The sequence below is a fragment of the Ascidiella aspersa genome, chromosome 2 (genome assembly GCF_963924565.1).
Source record: "Ascidiella aspersa chromosome 2, kaAscAspe10.2, whole genome shotgun sequence".
Taxonomy (NCBI): Eukaryota; Metazoa; Chordata; class Ascidiacea; order Phlebobranchia; family Ascidiidae; genus Ascidiella; species Ascidiella aspersa.
The window spans coordinates 23,032,593-23,047,403 of NC_139448.1; the positions used below are offsets into that span (position 1 = coordinate 23,032,593).

Below are 14,811 nucleotides of genomic sequence, written 5' to 3' on the forward strand. Positions count from 1 at the left end.
ATGATCGTAGTCATTTCGAAGGTTACGGCAAACCACAATGCAACCGGATTAAAACGTTGAACGTGACGTATACAACAAGGTATATACCTGACATCGAGGTCAACTTGTTTCAGACTATTTTATACATAAATCAAAACATTTCATTAATATTTTTTAGCGTTGATACAAACGTCAAAGGAACCCTATTAAAACGTTAAACGTGAGGTAGAAACAACATCAATTAGCCTACTTACGTTGAAGGTAATTGATTTTAGACGAATTTGCGTGTTATACACAGTTTTTTCGACTGAGCTAAAGTACAATCGAATCAAAATGTCATACGTGTCGTATAAAAAACGTTGTTTACCGACATCAATACTAACTTTCCAAGTTTTAATTTTCGTTAAATAGAAATGCTCTCTTTTAAGGAATGCGTCGGGATTATGTAGGCTATGTACAAATTTCTGTAATGTGTTTTGATTAACTTTTTTAGAAAATGTAAAGAAGTATACTTAGTTATGCTTACATAAAATAGCGATGTGACTTAATTTAAGATAGCATTTTAGAAAGGGTAACATTGTCTTTACATGAAACAAATCGCATAAAAAAGTGCTTAGCGCAGCGACCGCTACAGACGCAGTTTCCTGGATAGACAAGAATGTCGCTCCCTGCTGCTTTTTTTTCGCGGTTTTCGAACGGCGCGTAAACTCGTGATTGGCCAATATGCGGATGACATCACAGTTCAGTTTGAACATTTACTATCAGGACATTGGAATTCAAAATAGGTTTTGGCAGCTCAGCGCTAGAGTGCTCGTTAGATTTTTAGGTTGTTTTCCTTAAACCATGAAGATTAGGGTTACATAAAAAGATTAGGCTTTGTTATCAAATATATTTTCAGGTTAAATAGTCTGAGCTGTATTTGTATTATAACTTTTATTTTAAGTAGGAAAACAAATAATTTACTGAATAAAAGACTTTAAAGCCTCCACTAATTTTCATCTAACATAGAAAACAAGCTCTATTACCTCTGTGGGCAATGGCAGGCGCTGGTTTAGAATCCTACCACAGTGTACAATATTTGGGTTAGGGTGCGGGTTAGCATTTTGGATTAGGGTGGGTCAAGTTTAAATAATAGATATAATACTACTTGACTCACCCAAACACTAACTCGCACCCTAACCCAAATATTGTGTGTTGATTTAATCATTGTGGTAGGATTCTAGACCAGCGCCCAATTGCTTTCTACGGCGAGTGAACACCCAAATTTTTTAGACAATTTTAATGCAAATCTTGATCTTTGTATCATGCCAGCGTAAATACCTTGGGTGTGCATAAAACCCCAAATGAACACTTGAAAATTCATTACTGAAGATCTTGATTAAAAGTTCAAGGTGGGATTTGAAGAAGGGTATACACGTTAAAGATGTTCCTCATGAACGTGGCTGCTCATCAAAATTTACAGGTAAATTAGTGATTAATATTTTCAAGATTTTTGTTAATTATTTTATTTATTTGACTCTTACTGTTTTGTTTTATGCTTGCTATTGCCTGTGATGCTAACAACAAAGACTTTAAAATGTATCTTGGCTGCGTTTAAATTTCTTTATTTGGGCAGCAATTTTTTTCAAAACCTACCAGTGATAGTTATACAATGTCACTAAAATTTTAATTTTATATATTTCTGACCAGTCTGCATTCTGTGGACCAGATAGCTACACAGCATAAATGCTATCACACAATAGGTAAAGGCAAAATAAACATAATGTGACAAAATTATTGGGAAAAAATTATACCATAGACTAGTACTAAGAATGGTCTATATTTTTTTAATATAAAAACAAAGTTTAAAAAATGTAAAAAATACTAATATTCATTATTAAATATTATTATTGGCAAAAAAATGAGATAAAAATTCTTGATCCTAAATTTTACCAAACAGATTCAGGTTGCACAAGAAAATACATTAACAGTGATATAAAATTTCTGTGCTTGGCTAAATTAGTAAATGGCACATCTAAACGTTGAAACTATGGTTGAATTGTGTTAGGATTCCAAACGTCTGGATCATTATATTACCAATAGTGAGAACAATTAATCACAAAACACTTTGCTGACTGAATAAAAAAATAAAAAACATGAAATAACTATCAGGTTGTTTTAAATTTTTTGTTTAAGGCAACCAGTTGGGCATTTATTGAACCATGTAGAAGCACATGCATCATTGCAATTAGTTTTTTTGGCTTTGCTCATTTTGATTTGGTTTCATAGGTAAATGAAGTTGAAAGTTATGTTTGTAGTCATTAATCACATTTCCCAGTTAATGCAGCTTAAACAGATGAAAGTTAGATAAATGAGGTGTTCCTTAGCTTGACAAACACATGAGCCATTTTTATAAGGTATATATTCCCCTGTTCGACCATATAGCCCTAGCAGTCCTTCCCTATTCCCTATTTTTTTTTTAATTTGAGTCACAGTATAAAATAAAACAATTAATACAATACAAATAATTACAAATATTTGTTACCATCTTGTTAAATATATTCATTAACATAAAATTCTTGTACAGTACAACAATGCATGTATGCATTTTTGCCTTGAGAAACAACCATGTCTTTAAAGTTTATTAGGTAATTGTATGACCAAAGGTAAATTAATGTACCAAACATAAAACTATAAAAAATACTGTTTACAACATTTTGTACTGCTGATTTTAATGTGTAAATGGCGATGTGGACAACTGGACACATTATGCATTCTAACCAATGTATGTGAGAATCAGTACCATTGGGAATCATATCCACCTCACCTAATCACTAAGGCGAATATTTTTTGACCTTTCAAAAAATGTCATAATTTACATGTTAGGTCAAAAATTAATTATTTCAAGTCAGACTTGTTTACAAGTAAACGAAAATTGTAATAATATTTTCTAAATTGTTGTTTAGTTAAAATTTTATTAAAATATAGGTTCGATTTGCATCCAATAGCATTTTATTTTACCAAAAGTTCTAACTATTTCGATTATAATTGCAGGGTGAAAGTGCCAACAGCTCACTCGATGTATCACACACGCAATCAGATGTGGATTAAACTGCTGGGTTTTCATTTTACACCGCTGGATTTGCATTGTTCTTAGTTTTTCAATACGTTGTTGTTATTAACGTTACTTTCCTGTTTTAATGTGCATTGTTTTACACATAGTCTGTAAAATGAAAAACTTTTTAAATTTTGTCTTTTAGACAGTGTTAGTGTAATAGAGCAATTTAAGTAACACTATAAAATTCGTGTGTTTTGGAAGTCCACAGACCAATTTTCTCAGTTTTCTTGTCTTTTTTACAGTTCTTTCCTGTCAACATTTTTATACTGCCGTGTTTGTGTTACTTCAATACTATATTATTTCTATATTTTCCTGGATGGTAATTGTTTAGAAGATTTAGTAAGAATTTGCAAGTGTAAATAATTACAGTCAGATATGTCACAAGTATAAGTGTTTTAAAAGTTCAAAAAAATCGTTATTATGTTTCTTTTTTGCGCATTATACCGTAGTTGCGAACGTAATTTGTAGGGCATGGAGTCCAAACTATTACGCAAACATAACAATGTGTACGCTTTCAATAACCTAGTTTCACAACGTAATTTCTAACGTCGCATGAACTTTGTTCGGATCACACATTTTTACGTAAAACGTCTGTGATAAACGTATAAATAACGTCGCTGAACATCGTAATTTGCAACGTCTAATCTGAGTCGTCTGGAGTAGACACTTCGACGTAAAAACAACGTTAATGATCAACGTATAAATAACGTAGTTGCACAACGTCGCATCTAGGTCGTAAAGTGTCGACGCTTTTACGTGAAAATAACGTTCATGATAAACGTCTAAATAACGTAGTTGCTCAACGTCGCATCTACATCGTTTGGTGTCGACGCTTTTACGTGAAAATAACGTTCATGATAAACGTATAAATAACGTCGCTGAACATCGTAATTTGCAACGTCTAATCTACGTCGTCCGGAGTAGACACTTCTACGTAAAAATAACGTTTATAATCAACGTATAAATAACGTAGTTGCACAACGTCGCATCTAGGTCGTAAAGTGTCGACGTTTTTACGTAGAAATAACGTTGGTTGCAACGTCTTATCGACCAAACTTAAACCAAAAATCTACGTCGCTGCGACGTCAAATTGTTAGCTGGGAAAATACATTTTGTCAGGTTGAAACTAAATTTTTTGGTGTTTACTATTTTTGTTTTATGTGTTTCGAAGAGTTATTATTAAAATTATCTTTACTTAGTACGGTATACAAAGTAGGGACAGTACTCTGTCAGATTAACCAGTTTTTTACAAACTTGAAAGTTTTTATAAACGTTTTTTTTGCTAAGTCAGTCAACATTAGTGGTGCGGGACCGATGAGACAATAAAAACAGGGACCTATGAGCCACTGGTCTCTTGGTAACTGCAGCCAATGTAACACATATTATTAATATTTACAGTTGAAATAACATAATACAAGAAGATGAAAAATAAAAAAAAAATATTGCAGAAATACTATGTAGCACCTTTGTAGCAGGTTTCATGAAGCTTGCTGTCAAAGATGCTAATGATAAATTATAATAATCAATAAGATTGTAAGCAGAAGCTCACTCTGTTGACCAAAGAACACTGTCAATATATGTTAAAGACACAAGCCTAAAGGGATAACATCAGGTTGCTTTTAAAATGTCACAATGCAGGTAAAAAAATGTAAAAAAAATACCACAATAAGGACTTATAAAGTTTATTATTAAAATGGCATTTTGTTCTTCATGGCTTTTGGAATAAATTTAGCTGTTTAGTTTGTTTATTGGTCTAATCATTGAGTTTTTACCCATTATTTTCTTTTTGAGCTGTTGATACTTTTGGTTTTGTCAAATAACTTTATTTAATACATTTTACAGGCATTTACAAACATTGACATGGAATCTCTTGCAAATAACAACTATTTGCACCATAAGATGTTTCCAAATGTCTAATTGCCAAGTTGGATTTCAAGAGCCTGATTTTTAGTTTGCTGTTTCAAGCCTAAAAATGCCTCCTCTTTAGATGAAAAAGATGTGTTTAAAGGCTTTATTTATCTACTGATATGCCTGTTAGAAACACAAGTCTGATTCAAAAAAGATTGCGGCAAAAACGTAAAGTTAAGGATAATAACAGTTTCTTCAACTGCAAAAATTAATAGTTATGTTGTTGTGTATAAGCATAAAGATAATAAGCATTAATATGTAGGTGATTTGTTATGATAAAGATGGTGATTTTAAAGTATATTTTTAGGTAAGGACAATAAAAGCGGATTTGATGAGTCTTGAATAAAAGATATTCTGTGCAACTTTCTGAGTACCAATGCTGCTTAAAAATGAAAACTTGTATTGTTATTTGAAATGTTCTTTTTCGTCTATTAAATATACCATTTTAAAGCAATGTGCTGTTTGACTTGGTTTTTGAAGAAGAATTAACGTTTAAATAGCGTGTCTCAAGGGCCCCTTTATCGTGGTTCAACGGACCCGACTATGAGGGTCCCTTGAGCCGTTTTAAAGACTCCGACGTTTCAGTTTCTCAATCAAAAGGTTTAAATGTAAACCATTTTAAATTTCAACCCAGTCAACCTAAAGCTCTAAAGCACCATTTGTCCAATTATTAGCCATAACGGGTTAGAAACGCAAAAGTGACGGGCGAAAGTTCAAAAACAGGTCCCGGTTTTCCCCTACATTACTGTGATGTTTGGCGTAATGTCGTAGGAGGGCAGCTTGGTCGTTATTACCTGAAATGTCAAACTTTTTCCAATGGTTTCTATGTGCAATCCATCTGGTCGAAAATTTATTTTTTGTTTGGCCGACATACTGGTTTTTACATAATTCGCATGTCGCGACATAATACCGTAGTTAGCGCACGTAAGATTACGTTTAAGTCTGATAAATCCTTGTAGGGTGTTCAGCATGGAGTATTAGACTTTGTTATGGAGTATTAGACTGTGATGATAAATCAGACGAGGATAGGAAACGATGCAGCGAAACAAGGTTTTATTGTCGCAATGGAAAGCCCCTGTCGGTCGACATCAACTTGGTTGAAGACAGATTCCCTCAATGTTCGGACGGAAGTGACCAATGTCCGCCCTAAGTAAGCGAAGTTCCACTTTCTCAAATCAAAAGGAAATGATCGCCAACCCTGTTTACAGAGCCTTCTTTTGGTTAATGGGGATGGTGGCTGGCATTGGGAATTTGGTGGTTGTCGTGATTACTATGAGGGACATTGTAAATAACAAAAACGCAGATAATTTTACAAAAAGCACCTACATATTTTTGCTTAGTTTGGCACCCGCTGATTTTCTCATGGGCATTTATCTAATCGCAATAAGCATAAAGAGTTTACAGTTTTCGGGAGAATATTGCTCGTTTGACGCACTTTGGCGTACAAGTAGTATTTGCTCCATTCCTGGGCTGTTGTGTGTTGTAGCTACCATGGCCTCTTCGGGTGCTATGGCTGTCATAACAGCGTTTAGACTTGCAACAGTTTGTAAACCATTCATTGCTAGGACCCTAGAGTTGAAATGGATTTACCTTTCATGTGCATGTGTTTGGTTGTTTGCACTTGTATCTTCCATTCTGTCTTTAGCTGATTACAGTTCAGGATTTTTTGTTTCTCATGTTTGGTTTTTCAGTAGGTTTTTCAAAACGGACCAAGTTCCAAAACAAAACATGGTGCATTTAGCCAATAACATCACACTAGATAACATGACGTCATTTTCTTGGCATGACGTCACCCAAATTATCCACAATACTTTCCCAAACCAACCGATAAACGGAATATTTAGTTATTATGGGGAAACGAGTGTTTGAAAAAAAAAAACGTTCTAAAAAGCCATTTTTCGTCCAAACAGCCTAACAAATGTTGTTAAATTGTGACATTGGTACCATGACAACTCACTTTTTTACTGCAAAACAGGTTTATTTAGAGCTATTAAATTGCAAGGCAATGCGAAAAAAAAGAAAAAAAAATTTTTCAGGGGAGGATAATATATATCTTTATCTTTTTCAAAAGTTTTAGTCTAAATCTGAATTCTCAAATGGACTTACCACGGTCAATACTAAACCAAACGTGCTCAAATTTGGTTTGTGGGGTTTTTAGGCGCAACCTAACAATTCCAGGGGGTCCCCAATGAAATTTGAAAAAAAAGTGTTTTTTTGAACAACCCCAATATATATACATGGGCGCCCCAACGGGGGCAAGAGCGGCGATGCAGGCAGCTAAGTCTCCTCGCAGCCAGCATTCGAATTCTATGTCTGTTAGAAAGCCTTTTTCAAGCCTTTTCCACGGTGCATTATACTCGTCGTCAAAAAGTTTTGACACCAATTTAATATTTAGCGACATAATATATGCGTCAACGTCCAACATATTTGCTCCCCCGTGTTCAGTATTTGCGCAATTATTTTCACTTCGCTTAACTCTCTCCCATCTAAATCTCCATATAAACTGAAATAATTTCGTTTTAAGTTTACGCACCCACGAGCGGGCAAGTTGACCGGAAGAACACTAATTTTGTAAGTAATTTTTGTAAAAAAATAAAGGTTCTTACCCCCCTTTTTGTAAGTGATATTATCGTTTTTGTCACGGTTTAACAAACTGTTCGACGCGGCGTGCTGCCTCTGGCTTCTTCCCGTATGTGTAAGAGTAAACATCGTATCATAATGAAGCTTCGAAGACCTCCTGGTCGCATTCACATGTCGCCTGTGTAGCTCTGTTGAATTATTGCAAGGTGTACCGTTAAGGGGTTTAATCCAAGAAATATAAGTGACAAACGAACAGCAAGCATACTGCAATTGTTTGGTTATGATTACATTTTTCGAGTTGCTCTATTAAATAAATTGCCCACGATGCTGTCAACCTTGGACTATTATGAACTATAACGAGGTCTTTGGAAATGACCGTATTCCCTCTTTTAAATATACTTAAGTCTTAAGTACCGTATGAAATTGTAATATCTATACAAAAATCATTTTTTAGAATAATTGTTTTATTGCAAATGTGTTTTTTTGTACTTTGAAAAATAAATTAAAAACAATATTAGCAATAGTAATCTACCAATATTTCGTGTTTTTCCTTTTTTACAATATAAACACTTCATGTTAAAGAATTCGTTTATGATGTTACCAATAAATAATATTCATAACGATATTGCAAATTACAACTTTTACACAGCATACCTTCAGTTAAATCTGTTTGATAGTATGTCACAACCCTTTTGGCTAAAAACAGTGTGTGTGTGTTAAAATACTTCCAGAATAATGCTTGCAAAACATTTCGGGCACATAAAGAGAACGATAAAATCTCCTACGTTGATATTATTATTTTTTTAGAAGTGGCTATTTTTTATTTGCCCGGATAGCTCGGCTACACATACACTCATTAGTGATTCTTCATTGATCTGGGTAAAATTAGGGGTTAAGTTCGGATGTTGGTAATATTAAATATTTACTTTTTGTTTTCTATTATTTATTTTGTTAATCAATTTAAATTGATTTGTTAGCCGGGTAAATAGCCTTTGGAGTGCCTATTGGCTATGCAGTTTCTGGCTTAATGATTTTTAGGGTAAATTAGGGCCATATTATAATTTTTATCTGGAATATTTTCTAATTTATATTTGGTCTTGTAGTTTAAAATTAATATTTCCGTATTATGCATCTGAAGAAGCAATTTTGATGTCATCACTATCGTCTGTGTGTCTGTTATACGTTTAAGGCTACCACTAACTTGAAAGTTTATAGATGCCGAAGAAAATTTGCATATTTTTGTCATTTGTTTACTCGGTAGGCGAACAATATACTACTGCTATTTATGATCCGTTGGTCCCCACCGGGTTCTAATCCACTGGTCCACATTGGGTCATTTGCACATTGCATGGCCTTATTTGAAACTTAGACTAGCTTTTCAGGTGTACTATTTGCCATCACCTAACTAAATTGCAATAAGAATTTTTCCTATTAAACCACAATATATAATTACTTTGCTCTAGTTCAAAATACAATTCTGTTAGATGTGAAAATTTTACTTTCTTGCCTCTAAAATCGTTTTATTGTCTCAGATCTTACAGATTGCCGTCTTGTTCGAAAACTCGTAGACAAAGATGGCGTTGCATCTCGGTACCACAGCCAAAATTTCAAATATATATTTTAAATGGAAAGGGGAAAAAGCTCCCGAGTCACTGGTCCCTATGATCCACTGGTCCTGTCACGCCAAAACTGGTCCGGTCGGATCGATTTTGGTGTTGGAACAGCCGCTAAAACAGGTCTGGCTAGGCCAAAACTGGTCCGGCCTTTAAAATCCCTTATTTATTTTTTAAAATGTGATAAGAAGCCTGCAAACAGTTCAAATGGTTAAAGTAAACTATGCTTAAAGTAAATATACTAAATATTACCGTACAAACGAAAAGAAATTATCGAAACACTAATTATAAAGAAACTCTAATCGGCTTATTTTTTTTTTTTTTTGTATTATTACGCGATAATAAATTACACGGCGGAAGAAAAAGACGCACGAGAGATAAAAGGTGGATAGCACTTAATAAGAAGCGACAGGTATACGTTTACAGACTGGACCATTTAACTCGAAAAGCAGCAAGATTCTTATTTCCTAGCGCAATATAGTATTCTAAATTTTTTAATGTTTTTACCATGTTCTTGAACATTAATAAAGAAGGAAAAGGTTTGGCGTATTTACAACAACAAATCACAAGGCGAGCACAAATCAGTAAACAGTTTAGCAAATCATTTTCATTTACAGTACCAAACAGAACAGTTACTGGAATGGTTTGTAGGGATATAAAAAGTTTTGATGAAATCAAAGCAGTGACTTCTTCCCAAAACTTAACAACATGTTCGCAATAGAAAAACACATGAGAAATAGTTTCAACAATTTAATTGCAAAATACACACCGGTCGGTTTCGCTTATATCAAAAGAAGAGAATAGCGCATCATTGGTCACAATCGCACAAAGATTGAGTTTAATTTGAAAGGATCGCAGTTTAGTTTCAATTGTGGCTTTACAAGTGTTTTCATATAACCTGTCCCAAGGAGTTTTGTTCGGTACAAGATTTAAATCCCGTTCCCACTTGCGTTGTTCTTTATGCGGACGATCAGTAGTGTATGTTTTTTTATGTCATTGTATAAAGTTTTTGATGAGAAGTATCTGCCTTAAAGTAGTGACTAGTTTAGTATCGGGTGGAGAGCCTGCCGTGGAGTGGTCCCACTCGGGTGGGAGAGCAGCGATCATTTTAATAAAGGTTTTAAAATCTATATTGTTTGTGTGAAATTTGTACTTAACTACCAGTTGGTCATAGGGTTTTTTTGTTTACCCATAAAGGACGGGCCTTGAGTGTTTCCAATTGTGTTATTGTCATATACTTCCTACAGTCTGATATTGCCTTTATAGTAGTGCGTAAAGGTATTAGAACATTGCCTCGATGCGACAGATAAGTCTCCTCGCAGCCAGCATTCGAGTTCTTTATCTGTTAGAACGCCTTTTTCAAGCCTTTTCCACGGTGCATTATACTCGTCGTCAAAAAGTTTTGACAACCATTTAATATTCAGCGACATAATATATGCGTCAACGTCCAACATATTTGCTCCTCCGTGTTCAGTATTTGCGCATATTTTTGTTCGCTTAACTCTCTCCCATCTAGACCCCCATATAAACTGAAATAATTTCGTTTTAAGTTTACGCACCCATGCTTCGGGTAAGTTGACCGGAAGAACACTAAATTTGTAAATTAGGGTGGGAATCACTAAGCTTTTTAGGATACAAATTCGTCCCAGAAGAGTTAGCCCCCGAGCGGACCAAATGTTTAAGACTGCACTAATTTTATTTATAACTTCACCAAAGTTAAGCGGAAACAGTTCCTTTGGGAATTTTTACACCTAAGTACTTAAATGAATGTTCTGGCCACTCGAGGCCTTTGTTCGCGTAAGGCTTTTCGGTCGAAGAGCGATTGGCTCCTACATGAAATGCAAGCGATTTTTGCATATTGATTTTACATCCGGACATGTCTCCAAATTTATCTAGCACACCAAATATTCGTTCGAAATCTTTCTGTTCGCCTCTTAAAAAGACTAACGTATCATCAGCAAGTAGAGATACTTTAAATTCGTCTCCATTAAGTTGTAGTCCTACAAAGTCGTCTTTTCGCAACGCCGTTGCTAGACATTCGATACATAGCAAAAAAAGCGTCGGAGATAATGGGTCGCCTTGTCGGACACCTCTTTCGATTTTAAATTCGCGCGACAAAAAGTTATTGTTGGTTATTTTACAGGTAGGTTCCGCATAACAACATTTTATCCAGTTTATTAGGTTATGTCCGAAGCCAAAATTTCCTAATGCTGCGTAATAAAATCCCAACCAACAGTGTCAAACGCTTTGTAAATGTCCAAAGATAGTATGAAACCCGAAATTTTATAAAAATTGGAGGAATCGATAATATCAAAGAGCAGGCGAAGATTATCCCCAATATATCTACCCTTCATAAAGCCATTTTGGTCTCGACTGATTAGGAACTCAATATTGGCTTTTAACCTGTTGTTTATAACTTTTGACATAATTTTATAGTCCACATTAAGCAAAGAGATGGGGCGGTGATTAGTTATCAGCGAAGGATCTTTATGTGCTTTGGGGATCAGTGTTACTACACCTTGCGCTTGAGTTTGACTAAATTTACCGTTTTTTTCAGTATACACCCAAGCGTCGTAAAACACGGTTTTTATCTCATGCCAAAAAGTCTTATAAAATTCTACCGGCAATCCATCAAGGCCCGGGGACTTATTCCTCGGCATAGTGTTAATTGCCGCTAGAATTTCCTCACGCGTGATTGGGCGCTCGGTCGATTCTTTTTGCATTGCGTCTAGCCGCGGCAGATTTAGTGTCGATAAGTGTACCTTAATTTGTGTCTTAGTATATTTAACATCGCATCGTTTGTATAGACTTTCAAAAACTCCAGTTTTAATTTGGCCAACTTGTCGCTTTGAGCCGTGTTGGGTTGATTTGTCAGCGTTAAACGTTCAATTTCTTCTATCGCCCGTTCTAAATATTGCTGTTGGCTGTATTTTGCTTTTTTTTATGTATTCGTTGTTGAGCAAGAGATTTGTGTTTAGCTTCCAGTATCCTTTGCCACGAGGAGAACTCGAAACTGTCATCGAAAGGGTTACTATTTTATGATCTGATTTAATGCCTGGTGTGATGTTTGCGGAATTTAGGTAATTTAATAATGACTCCGATATGAAAAAGAAATCAATACGCGTCGCGGTCATGGGGTTTACCTGAATCCTTGAGTATTTGCGGGCTGTTGGGTGCAAATATCGAAACGCATCACTTAACTTGTAGGATTGCATGTGCGATACAACTCTGGCACGAGAGTTTCGGTTAGAATGAGAGGGACCCTGTTTTTTTTATCTAAGTTACCCTGCAAAATCGTATTAAAATCACCCCCCAAAATTAACTCTGAGTTGTCAATAGTAGCTCCTTGATCGACATTGCTCCTTGATCGACTAGCTCCTTGATCGACATTGTATTTTTTGTCAATAGAATGGCAACTCCTTTACTGCGAGTAGAGCCATGTGCCCATAATATTTTAAATCCTCACTCCATTTCCCATAATTTTTCGTCCCTTACTGAGGAGTGTGTTTCCTGCAAAAGGACAATATTAAAATTTTTCTCTCTAAGCAAGTTAAAGATTGGCTTTCGTTTGCGCAGATTTCGAATACCCCCCACATTAAATCATGCGATATCGAAACTCATTATACAACAACAAAAAATTTACACCAAAATAGTTACCATAATACATCTTATTGTTCATCTGTACTCCTAGTTCGATATCCCACTCATATTGGAACCCGCAACTGCAGTTATATGGCCGGCTCGGTTCAATAACCTCGGCGGACTTTTTCCCGCAACTGCAGTGTATCAGTTTATATTTGCATAGATGATTTAAACATTCCTTGGACATGGTAATGTTTGGAAGAGCATTTACAGTGTTACACACACAGGTTATTGCGTACCTTTTCCATTGGATGCACTCGAACATATCGCCGTCCAACTCCGGTTGTATTTCCTCACAGCAGGGAATAAGTCTCATTTTGGCCTGGCACTTGGGGCAGTTGGCCACTGTTTCCTCCAAGGGCACCAAAAACAAGACGGTGTCATCGCAGCATGCGTTGGTAACCCTGTATTCTTGTTTGCATTTGCAGCAGTAAAAATGACGGCAATGAGGATCCAGAAGACTGTCCGTGTGGCAATTTGGGCAATCCAGTGAAACGGTAACTTCGCTCATGCTTCTTGATTTACTGTCAGGGAGAAAAGGTGGACTGGTGCGGAGTCGCTTTCGGGATGTTTGTAGTTGTAAGCTCGAAGATTCTGCGTTGCTTTGGTTATCAACGGGGATTGCACCAATCCCGGGCAGTGATTCGTTTCTATTCTCGTGTGCTTGCACTGCAGTTTTGTTGCCCGCTTTTGTAGCGCAGAAGCCTTGATGAGCTGGTAATCTGGCTTGGCGCAATTGCTAATTGGTTTGCTTTATTTTGAAGCTGTGGGTAATCAGCTTTTCGCTTTGCGCAATCAGCTTGTTTGTGGCCAGTTTCGCCACAATACTTGCAAGTAATCTTTTGTCCGTGGTAGGTTACATAAAATCCACAACCGTTCATTCGTATATAACTTGGTATTGGATTCTTTTCTAAGTCCGCTTTGTTCATTGTTGCAATTCTCATTCCGGTTAACAATCCTTCTTTGTCTTTTATGTGTGTCATTTTTTTTACTTCTCCAAACTGTTCTTCAATCCGGCTTTCAATAGCTTCATTCGGGAGTGGAATTGGTACCCAACCAATTCCCACATTAATCACATCGGACTCGTAAAGACGAGCATTCCGAATGTATGACACATTCAGTAGTCTTCTATGAAGGTCAAGTACATTTTCCCTGGACGTACATGTCACGTCTACTAGAGTCCCTTTCATTTCCGCAATTCCCATAATTTTTTTCAGAGAAAAATCAACTTCTTTCATTAAATTCCATAAATCTTCTCTTTTAAGCTGGTTAGCTCCTCTAAAGCTTAAACAGTTTGGCCTTTTCAGTGCACTCACTGCACTTTCGCCTGCCGCTTGTGCATAACTAACGTTTTCACTTATTTTGCTCCGTGCTCTAGAAGCGCCAGTCTAAAAAAATCGGCTTTTGGGATATTCGATTGTTCAGTTCGTTTAAAACTAATAGCGCCCTCTAGTAATTTTATATTCTGTCTAAGATCTTAGATATTATGTACAAACTGAAAAAACGTCTTGGGCCTATTCAATAATGATTAATAATAAAATATAGAACCGAACGCCGATTTATTCTTGCACATTTTTAATCTCTCCGTTTCGATAATTTATTTTCGATTTTACGGTAATATTTAGTATATTTACTCTAAGCATAGTTTACTTCAACCATTTGGACTTTTTCCAGGCTTCCTATGACGTTTTTAAGGATAAATAAGCGATTTTGAAGGCCGGACCAGTTTTGGCCTAGCTGGACCTGTTTTAGCGGCTGTTCCAACGCCAAAATTGATCCGACCGGATCAGTTTTGGCCCCGGACCAAATTTCGCGTTACAGCCCCACATCTCACCTACGCCCCTTTCTGCAGATGTTGTTGTTCCAACTTGCTTTTTACCTTTAAGAGAAATTTTTTTCGACTTTTTTATCTTTACTGTTGTGATGCCATCTACATTCAAAAAATTTAACATTTGTAAAGGTCTACACTGGTGTGGCTGATAAATAGGCATC

General features: G+C 35.8%; 1 long non-coding RNA gene and 1 pseudogene across 1 annotated transcript; one reads left to right on the plus strand and one right to left on the minus strand.

The window, feature by feature from the left end:
• Positions 1-1,295: 1,295 nt before the first annotated feature.
• Positions 1,296-4,275, plus strand: LOC146164353 (uncharacterized). The gene is made up of 2 exons (XR_014494559.1): positions 1,296-1,441; positions 3,013-4,275. It is a non-coding gene; the product is annotated as an uncharacterized LOC146164353 (long non-coding RNA).
• Positions 4,276-12,631: 8,356 nt separating this feature from the next.
• Positions 12,632-14,009, minus strand: LOC146164354 (uncharacterized; annotated as a pseudogene).
• Positions 14,010-14,811: the final 802 nt, after the last annotated feature.